We start from the raw sequence: 13,191 nt of genomic DNA on the forward strand, positions 1-13,191 counted from the left end.
CCCTTATGGGCTTCCCATAAAAAGTTAAAAGCACTATCCGACATGTATATTTGTATTTCGTACTCCACCCAATCCGAATGTCCGCTGCAATTTTTCCCAAGGATGTCAAGATCTTAAGGGTGACTTTATTTGTGTGTTTTTGCTCATTACTAGGGTGATTGGAACGAAGATTGTGTCCACACAAAATACAGGTAAAACATTGTTAAATTATAAATGATACTCCGGATTTGAAATTTTTTATCAGAACCCTCGTCTGAACTCTTAGCAATTTTGTTCGTTCAGACTCTAGAATGAGAGCGCCTTTTGTGGAAATATTTCTCATTAATCATAACATAGGTACAAGTCTGTATAAATCGAGTTACAGCAAAAGAATATAAGGAAAGAATAATAAAAGGAAAATTAAAAAAATGCTAACTTTTAAGGAAACTAAACATCCTAGGATATTCATACATTTTTAGCCGAGATTCTCTTAGAGAAATAGGAAACTTTCCAACACTCTCCCTCAAGCTGGCTTGAAGATATCTATCATAGCTAGCTTGCTAATGAAGTTTTAAAACTGTATTTTCGACAGCCCCTTTCTCAGTATGTCTGCTACTTGCTTAGCTTTCGAGATATATGGAGACATATTACTCCTTCATCTATTTTCTCTTTGGTAAAATGCATGTCTACCTCCACATGTTTCGTTCTACCATAAAGAATTATGAGCAATAGCAATTGCAGCTTTATTGTCACGATATAGTTTCATTAGTAGTGAATTAGTAACCTTTAATTCTTCTAGCAACCTTTTGATCCATAAAGCTTTACAAATGCCATGAGCAACAGCCATAAATTTTGCTTTTGCACTACTTCTTGCCACCACATTTTGTTTTTTACTGCGCCATGTTACAAATTTTCTCCAATAAAAGTACAATAGCAAGAAGTTGATCTTCTATGGTGACACTTCCAACCCAATCTGCATCAGTGTGTACTTTCAATCTGTAAATTCCCATGTCCTCTAAGTAACAAACCTTTACCTGGAGTCTCTTTTAGGTACCTTAAAATTCTGTACACAGCATCAAAGTGCTCAAGTCCTTGTGAGTGCATAAATTGACATACCATGCTTATTGGAAAAGCTATGCCATGATATGCATGAGAGAGATAAATGACTTTTTCTACCAATTATTGGTATTGCTCTCTATTGGTTACCTATTCACCCTTAGCTGGTTGGATTTTTACGTTCGGTTCTATAGGTGTTTCTATTGCTTTGCACCATAGCAAACCAGTTTGTCCAAGTAAATCAAGAACATACTTGTGTTGGAAAAACCTTTCAAATTCCAAACCAAGAAAATACTTCAAGTTACCTAAGTCTCTGATCTCGAATTTCTGAGCACTAATTTTTTTAACCTCTCTAGCTCATTGCTATCACCAATTGTGAGAATTATACATCCACATGGATAATAACAATAGCCATTTTACCTCTACTCTTGTGTATATAGAACATAGTATGATCGGCTTGACCATAGCAATAGTTGTGACTCTTTATTACCCAAAGCATTGAAAACAAGCTCGAGGAGATTGTTTGAGTCTGTGCAAAGATTTTTTTTAATATGAACATCTTGCCTTTGCCATCTTTCCCTTCAAATCCTAGTGGTAGATTCATAAAGACTTCCTACTCTAAGTCTTCATTTAAGAAGGCATTCTTCACATTTAGTTGATATAAGGGCCAGTTAGATTGAATTGATAGAGAGAATAACGCATGGATTGAGTTCATCTTGGCTGCAGGAGTAAATGTTTTCTCGTAGTCAATTTCATGTGTTTAAGTGAACCCCTTCGTCACAATTTTTGCTTTGTACCTTTATATACTCCCTTCAGCCTTGAACTTTATTGCAAATAGCCATTTAGACCCAACAATCTTGTTCCCCTCTGGCAGGACACCAATTTCCCAAGTGCTGTTAGCAATTAGTACGTCCATCTCTTCTTTAACATCCAATCTCCATTCCATGTGATCTAGTTCTTTCTGAATGGTTTTTGAAATAAATAGAGGAGAAACATTTGAAGAAAATGCCTTATAAGTATCGGAGAGTCTATAAGAGAATAGATGGTTGGAAATAGGCAGGTCAAGATCAAAAGAATTATCTAAAGAAGGATTTAGAGAAGTAGTACCTGAAGTATGCTGAGGAGGACCAACTATTGTAGGTGTTGATGATTGGCCTTGCTCTGGATTTGAAAGAGCTTGATGATTTCTTTTTCTGTTATAAACACAAAGCTCAAATGAGGGAATATTTGATAGTACTTCCCCTATTTATGAATCAGGAATGCCTTGTATAGGTAGAATATGATTTCCGTTATTTTCATTGATTAAAGTATCAATTTCCAGACCTTTAAAGAATCGATGTCAATGTCAAGGACAATATTGGGAAGAGGCTTATAGGATCGTCAGAACTTATCTTCATTTTTCCGTCTCTCCCCCTGAAGATAGTTACGACAAAAAAAGAAGAAGCTGATTTTCAATAAATTAACATCCATACTGATTGTACCATTTTTATTAAGAGCACAGCCAAGCAAAACACATTTTTCTGCCATAGGATAAAGCTTGGATCGAAGATGGGCCACCATATGAACAAAAACACTGCATCTAAACATATTTCGTTGCAAGTCAGACGATATCCAACAAGAAAGTAACAATTTTTTAGGCAATCTAAAGGAGTAATATATTTTAAAACTCGAGTAGGCATCTTATTAATGAGATAACATGAAGTTAAAATAGCTTCACCCTCATGCAACCACTAACAAGTTAAAGCCTGTGCAACCTCTAACAAGTGATGATTTTTCCTTTCAGCAATGTCATTTTGTTGTGGGGGTGTTGGGACAAGTAGATTGATGTTGAATACCCTTTGTAGAGAGAAACGTTCCTTAAAATTTGTTAAAATATTCAATACCATTATTGGTTCAAAGGATATTGATTTTTCTTTAGAATTGGGTTCAACCATAATACAAAAATCATGAAAAAATTTTGCAACTTCAGATTTATCATTCAACAAGTAGACCCAACACAAATGTTTATGATCATCAATAAATATAACAAACCATTTCTTACCAGAAGTAATGGTGATTTTTTAGGGACCCTAAACATCACTATGGTTTAAATAAAAATGTTTGGAAGAATGATAAGCTTTAGATTGTCTAGTGCTTCAGTAACATTTGGATATGTGGCAAACATCACAATGAAGAGAATTACAATCCAAATTTTTAAATAAGTTAGGAAACAAATGTTTTAAATAGAGAAAACTAGGATGTCCTAATCTAAAATGTCAAAGCACTATTTGTTCATTACAAAATCAGATCTAGTACTATTACTTAAACCTTGAGCCTTTTTATTGTCAAATAAATTCTCATCAAAGTAGTAGAGTCCACCAATCATCCTACCACTGCCAATCATCCTCTCCGAGAGTTTGTCCTGAAATTCACAATGGGAATCTAAGAAAATGACACGACAATTAGTATCCTGTGAAAATAGCGAGTTACAGGCAAGTTTAGGGACGTGAAGGAGAGATATGATTTCTATTTTTCTAGAGATTTGGACATAACTTATTACAACAATGGAAGAAAAACTTTCATCTGCAATTTTAATATATTTATTAATAGAACAGGGAGAATAAGATTATAACAACTGAGAGGTACTAGTCATGTGATCAGATGCACAAGATCAATAATCCATGGTGCAAGATTTAAGCTTCAACGGTAGGCACTAGAGTTTTCACCTGTTTGAGCTAATGAACTAATATGAAGACTGGATGCAGAAGTAGATTTAAGCAGTTGAAGAAGATGATCCATTTGCTCAGCACTTAGGAAATTAGCTTCATTGGCTTTATCTACTGCATGATTGGTTCCAGAGGGTCCAGATATGTTATTCTTCCAATTTGTTGACTTTCCATGGAGTTTTCAGCAATTTTCTCGAGTGTTCATGGCATCTTGCAGTAGTCGCACCATGCTTGATGCTTATCTTCTAATCTTTTATCATCTTCTTATTTTGTTTGCAATCATCAGGATTTTTCCATTCATATTCATTCAATAAATCTAGATCTTGCCATAGGCCCTTAAGAACATTTAATTACCTTGTTACATAGCCATTTCCTTAATAACTATTGCTAATCTTCCGTTGCAGTTTATAAATTTGAGAGTAATTCCTAAGGTTAGCGTACATTTGATTCACATTGTCCCAAAGTTCTTTTGCAGTAGAATAGCACATGTAACTAGTGTTAATTTCTTCATCCATAGCATTCACGAGCTATGCCACCACCAAGGAATTTTCAGCATCCCATATAGCATAAGATAGGCCTATCTTCCCAGACTCTTTAGCTTCACCAGTAAAGTACCCCATCTTCCCTCTTCCATGAACATAGATCCTGATGGATTGTGACAATCATAGAAAGTTGGCCTTATTCAATCATATATTCGTAATCTGGACATAGTAAGTTTCATAATAGATAGCTTTGATTGGAGTTTCAACCATGGCTACAGTAATAGAAGAAAGGGGTAGAGTTTGAACAAGAAAGAAAACTATTGGCCACAAGGAAAATTATGGTTTACAAAAGGTTAAGAGCCGAACCTGGTTCGCATGCCATCTAGAATGAGAGAGCCTCTTGTGAAAATAATTCTCCTTAATCATAACATAGGTTCGTGGCTATATAAACAAAGTTACAGTAGAAGAAAAGAAAGAAAGAAAGAATAAAAGAAAAGAAAAGAATAAAAAATGCTAACTTATAAAGTAACTATATATCCTAGGATATTCACAAATTTACAGTCGAGATTTTCTTACAGTCCGTTTGATTGTAAAGATCGAATTTGGATTGAAAGAAAACGAATTTCAGGGAATTGAATTGCCTAGAAATTGTAAATTATTGTGTTTGATTAGTATAATTTTCCACGTGGAAAATATTGAAATAAAAGTATAATTTTGTGTCCGTTTAGCTTTGTTTTACATGAAAATTGTCAATTTAAGAGATGAAATTTACTGGTATTCGGGATGAAATTTGTTTCCATTATCAAAACAAAAACAAAAAAAATCAAGAAAATCATCTATCTTTTGATGTTCGTTTGACTTTGTTTTACATGAAAATTGTCAATTAAATGGAAATTTTTTTTACAATTACAACCAAAAAAAAAAAAAAAAAAAACACCTGGAAAATCAACTCCCACCATATTGGTGGGAATTGATTTTCCCACAAAAGCTAGAAAACTACAACTCCCAAGAAATCCAAGAACTTAATTTCCATGGAAAATATAACACTGTCAAACACACAAATTTTGGAAATTGGCATTCTGATTCCATTTTACCTAGAAAATTGGTGCTTAGAGAAATATGAAACTTTCCAACAAGCACCAAGTCTATGAGGAAAGAAAGCAGCTTTGAAATCTTCAAGAAAGTGATGGACTCCTACCAAGTTTACAAATTCTATAAGAACCCAAAAGGATGGAGAAGAATTTGCAACAACTAATTTTGTTATTATGGCAAGTTGTGGAGGGTAAGTAGTTAGAAAGAATCTATAAATACAATGGCAACAAGTAGTTAGGAGAGAGACTTAGGAGAGAATAGCCCTCTCTCAAGGCTGCTTGTATATTTTCTCTATTTTCTGTAATTTCCATTCAATCAATACAAAGTATCTCTGCTATCATATTCATCTGTTCATTGCAATTACAAGTGGTCCCTATCAAAATGGTGTCAAACAAGGGCTAAGATTGATAATAAGAATTTTTGAAGTCATCAAAATTCATCTCCAATGGTATGGTGTCGATCGTCATTTAAAAATAGAATAAAGCTTCTGTAATAGGGAGAGGCTGACAGCCTCCCTAACAGAAGCCCCACAAATGGGGCGGGGCCCGCAAAAAAAAAAGGGAGCTCCCCCCTATTTGTGGGGTTCGGTCAGGGGGCTGTCAGCCCCCATTCCTGTAGTAAATCTCTTTAAAATATGAATTCAGAGAGAAAATTTATGGTTGTGAGTGTCATTTGTCGGATTGTTGAATCATGCAAACTAAATATCAGGTGGATGATATATCAGTTGTTTTTTCTTGATAATCATATTCCAAAACAATTTAAAAGACTAAATATATTGGTGATTGATTCTCTCACGTGGTGAAAACAAATTTTGACCATTTTATGTAATTTTTAGCATGTAGCAAATAAAAGTTCTGGAGGTAAAATCATTTTAATTGGATTTAGTTCGTTTTCTATACCTTGCAAAGTGTTAATATGTGATCAATAATACATGTTCAGGTTAGATGCGACCTTTTACAGATTCAATCACTCACGAATTAATTGTTAGTTTTCGTGTCCAATTTGAATTTGACAGAACTAGACATAAATTGTAAAATTTTTGAAAAAATACGAGGGATAAAATGATAAACATTTTATTTTAAAGAAAAACAAGAAAAAAAGTTTCATTTAATTATTTCCCAATTATGCTCTTGAATTGAAAATACCTATTGAAAACAATGATCTCAAACAATTCATGTCAACAAACTCTGTAAATAAGTGTGAAACTGCATCTTAGAACCATTTGTAATATTTTTGACCTTCAAATTTGGTTGAAACCCAACATCAACAAATTTGCCTCCACTTCTCTCCAATATATGTTATTTGCGCACTTGAAACTCATGCTTTAGACACACAAGACCAGAACCTCGTCAAACACAAAGAGACAGGGAGGCCGAATCGTATGCACTATATTGCTCAAGTCAATCAAAAAAACGATGGTAAAGTGTATTGAGTGCGGAAGTGACACTAAGAGATGAGAATATAATTTGGAGTTGGGTTTGTATATAGAGACATTGAGAATATCAAAAAGTTGATTATCCTTGAATTGTTTGTACTGAGTTTGAGTATTTATATGGAAGAGATGGAATGAAGACTCTCTACATGTTTGACATGTGACATCGTCTCAACAGTTCACCAATCAAGTTTCATCGTATAACAATGTCGTATTCTAGACATCAATAAGTCTGAGACCTCGCTCGTTGTCCTGTTGGGTAAAAGAACCCATGCACAAAACCGTCATTGCATATACTGTCACACCAATCACTTTTCACGTGGCTCTGTAAGTTAGAACCATCTTTTAAAGAATGGCTGAGGGTCAGCCTCCACAACACCCATATTTTGTAGTTAAACATGATGAATCTAGAGATCACTTAGAAAAAGAAAGTGGCAATTCTAAGCCAAGTTACCTAGTTGCCCATCTCTTCGAAAAGCACTTAGGTGGCATCATTTCTTAGCTAGCAACCACACGACTTGCTTGTAGGCACAAGCATAACAAAAATATTGTTCATTGTTTTTAACCGATTTCCCAACTCTAGTCTAAAAAGTAAGTAAAATATCAATATTGTCTACTTGTATCAATTATCACATGTTCTCATTATACACAATATCTTATAACTTCTATCATCTTCATCTAGTACTATCGAATTCTAATAGTGGTGTAAAGGGGAAGGATCAAGTCATTATCGGACTGAAAAAGACAACAAATATTATCACATGTTTTCCCAAATTTATAGGTTCCTATTTAAACCAGAATAGGACACATGCCCCCTCAATTTTCGCATTTTTTTCCCTTTATTTTTGTAGTTTTATTCAATTTTATCTAATTCATCTATCAGTGTAAAAGTTGAGTCATTATAAGACTAAAAATGACTCCTATCAAATTTTATCACATACATTCAAATCGAATAAAGATTTAAAGGTGGATTGTGCTTCCTAGATTTGGGGCTCGTACATGCCTTTTTCCAATCTTTTGATTTTAAATAAAAAAATTTAAAAAAGTGATCGAGCTCAATATTGCTTCGTATAAATTATTGACTTTAAAGATATATTAATAGGACAATGTTACGTGTGCACAATGATATATACACAGCATTACACCCCCTCACATGGAAGGGATCTATATATATAATAAAATATTCGTGGACTCATCTCCATGTGAGGGGGTGTAATAACAGAATTATTGATATTAATATGACGAGAACGAAATTTTATCGCAGTCGAATTAAGAAATAACTTTTCGTACTCTTGTTCGAAATTTAAATCGCGACATAATGTCCAAGGTCATTTAAGACAATAGCATAATCTCTGAAAACTTTTTACTTTGCCTTCTAACAGCTCAATTTTCTCTTACTCAATTTGGTAACTACCCAGTATCAACTCGGAAGGATGGATCAATTAATCTTGTAATGATGTCTTTATCATATTTCTTAAAATAATCAATATTAATTAATGTTAATCTTTCCTTAATTTATTTTCTAGCCAAATCAAATAAAGATTCAGCGCCCAACAAAAGCACATGCCTCTGCCCCTCACACAAATTATTTATTGTTGGGGAATTTGGAGTATTAATCCCCAATCTACACATTATGTTATAATTTGGTTCCAGGCCTATATTTTTCTCAACAATATTATAGATGTTGGTCATTCATTTTATTTGAATGAGAACGGGAATAAGAAAGAAAGGGGAATTTCGCTCCCATTACTCTTTTGGTTTTGTTACGTGTATTATGAGACGAAAATAGTGATTTCAAATGACAATTTGTGTCAACAAACTCGTGAAAGAATGTGAAACAACGTTTGAGGGCCCCATATATATTATCCATATTTTTGTAATTGATTTCTTTAACACTAGTCTAACCTTATTTTTGGCTCATGTTTATAAATTATTTATAAACACTTAAGCTATTTTTTTATCCGCGCGTTTGGAGGGATGCAGGATACTGCATACTGATCCATAACTTATTTCTATAATATTAATAATTTAAATATTTTTATAGACACTTATGTGCCTTCCTCTTCCTAAAATTTATGATATGCTTTGAACTTTATCATGTCAAAGAAAAATAAAAACGGTGGCATGCAGTTGGAAAATATTTGAGAATTGCGACTTTTGTGGAGTGTAATTTTCTTTATGTTGTATGAAATAAAAGTACAATAAATTTTTATTTAAATTATCTTTGTAACAATAAATGAAAATAACATCTTTATTACCCGGGGGCTGCAATGGCCATCAGTCCAAATTGTCTAGTCAAAGCCCACCCCCAACCGCTAGAAGGGGAGGAAAAGTCATATTACGAAAGCAACTCAATTTTTTAGAATTAACTTACTTTGATCGATAAAATATAACAGAATGCATGACATTCTCTCACATGGGCTGGGACCCATGTGGGACTAGACCAATGTGAATTAAAAAGACAAAAAAAATCTCACACCACCCTCTATTGTGAGGAGGTGTCACGGGGACTAAGAGTGTCAAACTTCCTAACAACTTAGTACAATTGCAATTTTTATATTACTCAACTCAATTTAAAATTTATAGTTCCGTTTTCACTATATTAATACGAATGCTAGTATTGGGGTAGAAAATTAAGGACAATACTACCAGAAAATAAATTGAGGATCAATTTACAATAAAGCCAATACATTATGGACTGACAGTAATATTTTCTCTTTTCGAAAATACTGCATTTATTATTCTCTACCCGCTTTCTGTATATATACTGCTGCCTTTTGCTCTTCTGCTTCTACCAAGCATCTGTCTCTCTTCATTTATCTTTAGGCTTCGTTCTGTTCTGTGTTCGTTTATCCGAATTTTTAGCTGATAAACTAAACCAAAACACCAGCATTTTATTAAAAAATCTACATTTATATACATTATAGAAACACACACGAAATTTTCACAGACCAGATTTGTATAGTGAATATTATCATAAATCCTTTTGAGTTTTTCATCTTGTGGTTTGAAATTTTAATGGAGAAATCAATGGGGCTCTGTTTTTCAATTGTGCCTCTGTTTCTTGTACTAACTGGGATTCTTCCTTTGGCATTTGGCGGCCATGACTATGGCCAAGCTCTAACTAAGAGCATTCTCTTTTTTTAAGCTCAGCGATCTGGTTACTTGCCCAGTAATCAAAGAATCCAATGGGGGGGTAATTCTGGACTCGGTGATGGAAAAATGAGCGGGGTATATTTTTACTGAAAATCTGCTTTTCAGTTAAAATATTTTACTGCAATTTCTTGATATAAGTTTATACTTCAAAATTTCGTGTTTTTGGGAGATAACCAAATTAATGCTTTATAACCCTTGTAACGCCCCGATCCCTTGTGGACCGGAACGCTACTTACTTTACTTAATTAACCGGTGATTTAGTCATAAGAGAATATGTTTTAGCGGAAGCTTAATTTTTACAATGATAATTTTAAGAACAACCTTTCGAATACTTTAAATAAAACACCGAATAAAAAAAATAACGGAACGTAATTTATTTGAAGAAAACATAACTTGTTCTCGCGTTCAACGTTATTCAAATACTTTAAAGAAATAACATTGAAAACGTTCAAAAAATAAATCTAAATAACTTGTTCACCGGATTTTCCATGGGCTCGTTGCACCACTCTCCATCTTTCCCATCATCCAAGCCCAAAGTAGAATCATATCAATCTGTAGAGAAGGGGTTAAACCCGTGAGTTAAAAAAACTCAATAGATATCATTGGCGCATTCGTGATCAAACTATACATTTCAAAACTGTAACTTTAGAAACCTTTTCATAGTAGGATTTCCGGTAGAATCCCAAATACGTAGAGTCATGACTTAACACGACGTCTCGACCGGAAGTACATGTCGTACCCGGAGGTACCATTAGACATGGAGGTGTATGATGTACCGGATGTACCATTAAATATGCAAACATTAAAATAAATCTTCATTTACTAGAAACTTATAACTTAACACGAATTAACACTTTGCATATCTACCTACCTTGATTGATGCTTTGAACCTTGTTGAAAAATGCACTCCTTTGATGTTTCAAAAAAACACTCCTTTAAGAATTGATGCTTGGAAAACACTTCTTGATAGCGCCAAAATTTCTAGAAAAAACTAATTTTCCTCCCTCTCCTTTCTCTTTTTTCTAAACTTGAAAATTCTCTTTTTTATACTAAGAAACTTTTGTCTTAGTGTGAAAAATGTGTATGCATTGGGACCTATTTATAGGTGAAAATCTCACAACTTAAAGGCAAGTGAAGGGCCTAATACTCATTAATACTGGTGTCATTTATGTGGGAGTTATAGGTTTAAGAATGTGCTAGAAAATCGTGTAGGAATTTGACTTTTCATATTTCGAGTACTTCGGTTGATACTGTACAGTTTTTAGTATTTCTGTAATAACTTCTTCTCCCGATATCCGATTGAGGCAATTCAAAGTACGTTGGAAAGCTAACTCAAAGAGCTACAACTTTTCTTTAGATATCATTTTCCAAATCGAATGTTTTCTATGTCGAGAATGGGTCTCAAATGAAACTAAAAATATAAAGTATACTTTAGCCATCAAAAATTCATGTCTTAGTGCCACTAAGGTGTTTAAAATTATTTGGGGTCTACATCCCCCACACCTTAATTAAAATTTTGTCCTCAAAATTTACCTTCTGATTGGGCGAATAGTGTTGGATACTTGTTTTTGGCTTCCTCTTCGCCTTCCCAAATGACCTCTTCTATTTCATGATTATTCCATTATATTTTGACCAATTGAATTTCTTTGTTCCTTAATTTATGCACCTTTCGATCCAATATCCTAATTGGTACCTCTTCATACGATAAGTCCTTTTATACTTCCACGGATTGATAGTTCACTACATGATTAGGATCATGCACGTATTTCTTGATCATTGATACATGGAACATGTTGTGCATTGTCGATAACCCAGGTGGGAGAGCTAACCGATAGGCTACATTTCTGACCCTATCAAGTATCTCGAATGGTCCGATATAGCGGGGTCGTAGCTTTCCTTTCTTGCTAAACCTAAGTACACCTTTCATCGGTGCCACTTTCAGAAACACTTTTTCTCCAACTTTAAATTCTAAATCCTTCCTCCTTGTATCCGCATAGCTCTTCTGTCGATCCTGTGCTACCTTTATCCTTGCACGGATCTTATCGATTGCCTCAACTGTCCTTTCAACTATTTCTGATCCCAAAACTCTCTTCTCCCCGACTTCATCCCAATGAACAGGGGACCTACATCTTCTACTATAGAGAGCTTCGTACGGTGCCATCTCGAAAGTTGCTTGGAAGCTGTTATTGTATACGAATTCTACTAGGGATATGTATGACTCCCAACTACCCCCTAGATACAAAACACATGCTCTCAGCATGTCTTCCAAAGTTTGGATGGTCCTTTCAGATTGACCATCGAATTGAGGGTGATATGCTGTATTAAAGTTCAGCTTCGTTCCCATAGCTCCTTGTAGACTTTTTCAAAATTTTGACATGAACCTTGGGTCTCTGTCAGACACAATGGACATAGGTACGCCGTGTAATCTCACAACCTTCTTAATGTACAACTGTGCCAATTGGTCTAAACTGAATGTCATTTTCACTGGAAGAAAATGAGCTGACTTTGTTAATCGATCTATTATTACCCATACAACGTTGTTTCCTCTTGCTGACTTCGGGAATCCAACCACAAAGTTCATTGTGATATTTTCCCATTTCCATTCGGGTATATCCAGTGGATTTAATAATCCAGCCGGTCTTTGGTATTCTGCCTTAACCTGTTGACATACCATGCACTTTTCTACGTACAACCCTATACTTTTTTTCATATTTCTCCACCAAAATGTATCTCGGAGGTCTCGATACATTTTCGTACCACCGGGATGTGCGGTGTACGGGGTGGAATGGGCCTATTTCAATATCTCGTTTCTCAAGGCTTCTTCCTTAGGCACACAAATTATCCCTTTAAACATCAATCCCTGATCTGAAGCTATTCCAAAATCCTTTCTCTTATCAGTACCAATTTCATTCTTGATCTTCAACAAGAATGGGTCATTACTTTGTATCTCTATAATTCGATCTCTAAGAGTAAGTCGAGTTATCAAAACTGCTAGACGAGTAGTGACTTGTCCTGGTATGGTAACCACTTCGATCTGCAACTTTTTCAAGTCCTTGATTAACTCCATTTGAAAAGTGGGTAGTGACGCCAGCTGTCCCATTGATTTTCTACTTAAGGCGTCGACCACAACATTAGCCTTACCTGGATGGTAATGGATAGTGCAATCGTAATTATTCACCAATTCCAACCATCATCTTTGTCGCATATTCAATTCCTTCTGTGTAAATAAATATTAGATACTCTTGTGATCTGTGTAGATATCGCACTTCCCTCCATACAAGTAGTGTCG

The 13,191-nt window shown here is 34.6% G+C and overlaps 1 pseudogene; it reads left to right on the forward strand.

Annotated features, from left to right (window-relative positions):
* Positions 1-9,716: 9,716 nt before the first annotated feature.
* Positions 9,717-13,191, forward strand: part of LOC111390193 — a 19,269-nt pseudogene continuing 15,794 nt past the window's right edge.

This window comes from Olea europaea, unplaced genomic scaffold, assembly GCF_002742605.1.
Source record: "Olea europaea var. sylvestris unplaced genomic scaffold, O_europaea_v1 scaffold657, whole genome shotgun sequence".
Classification (NCBI taxonomy): Eukaryota; Viridiplantae; Streptophyta; class Magnoliopsida; order Lamiales; family Oleaceae; genus Olea; species Olea europaea.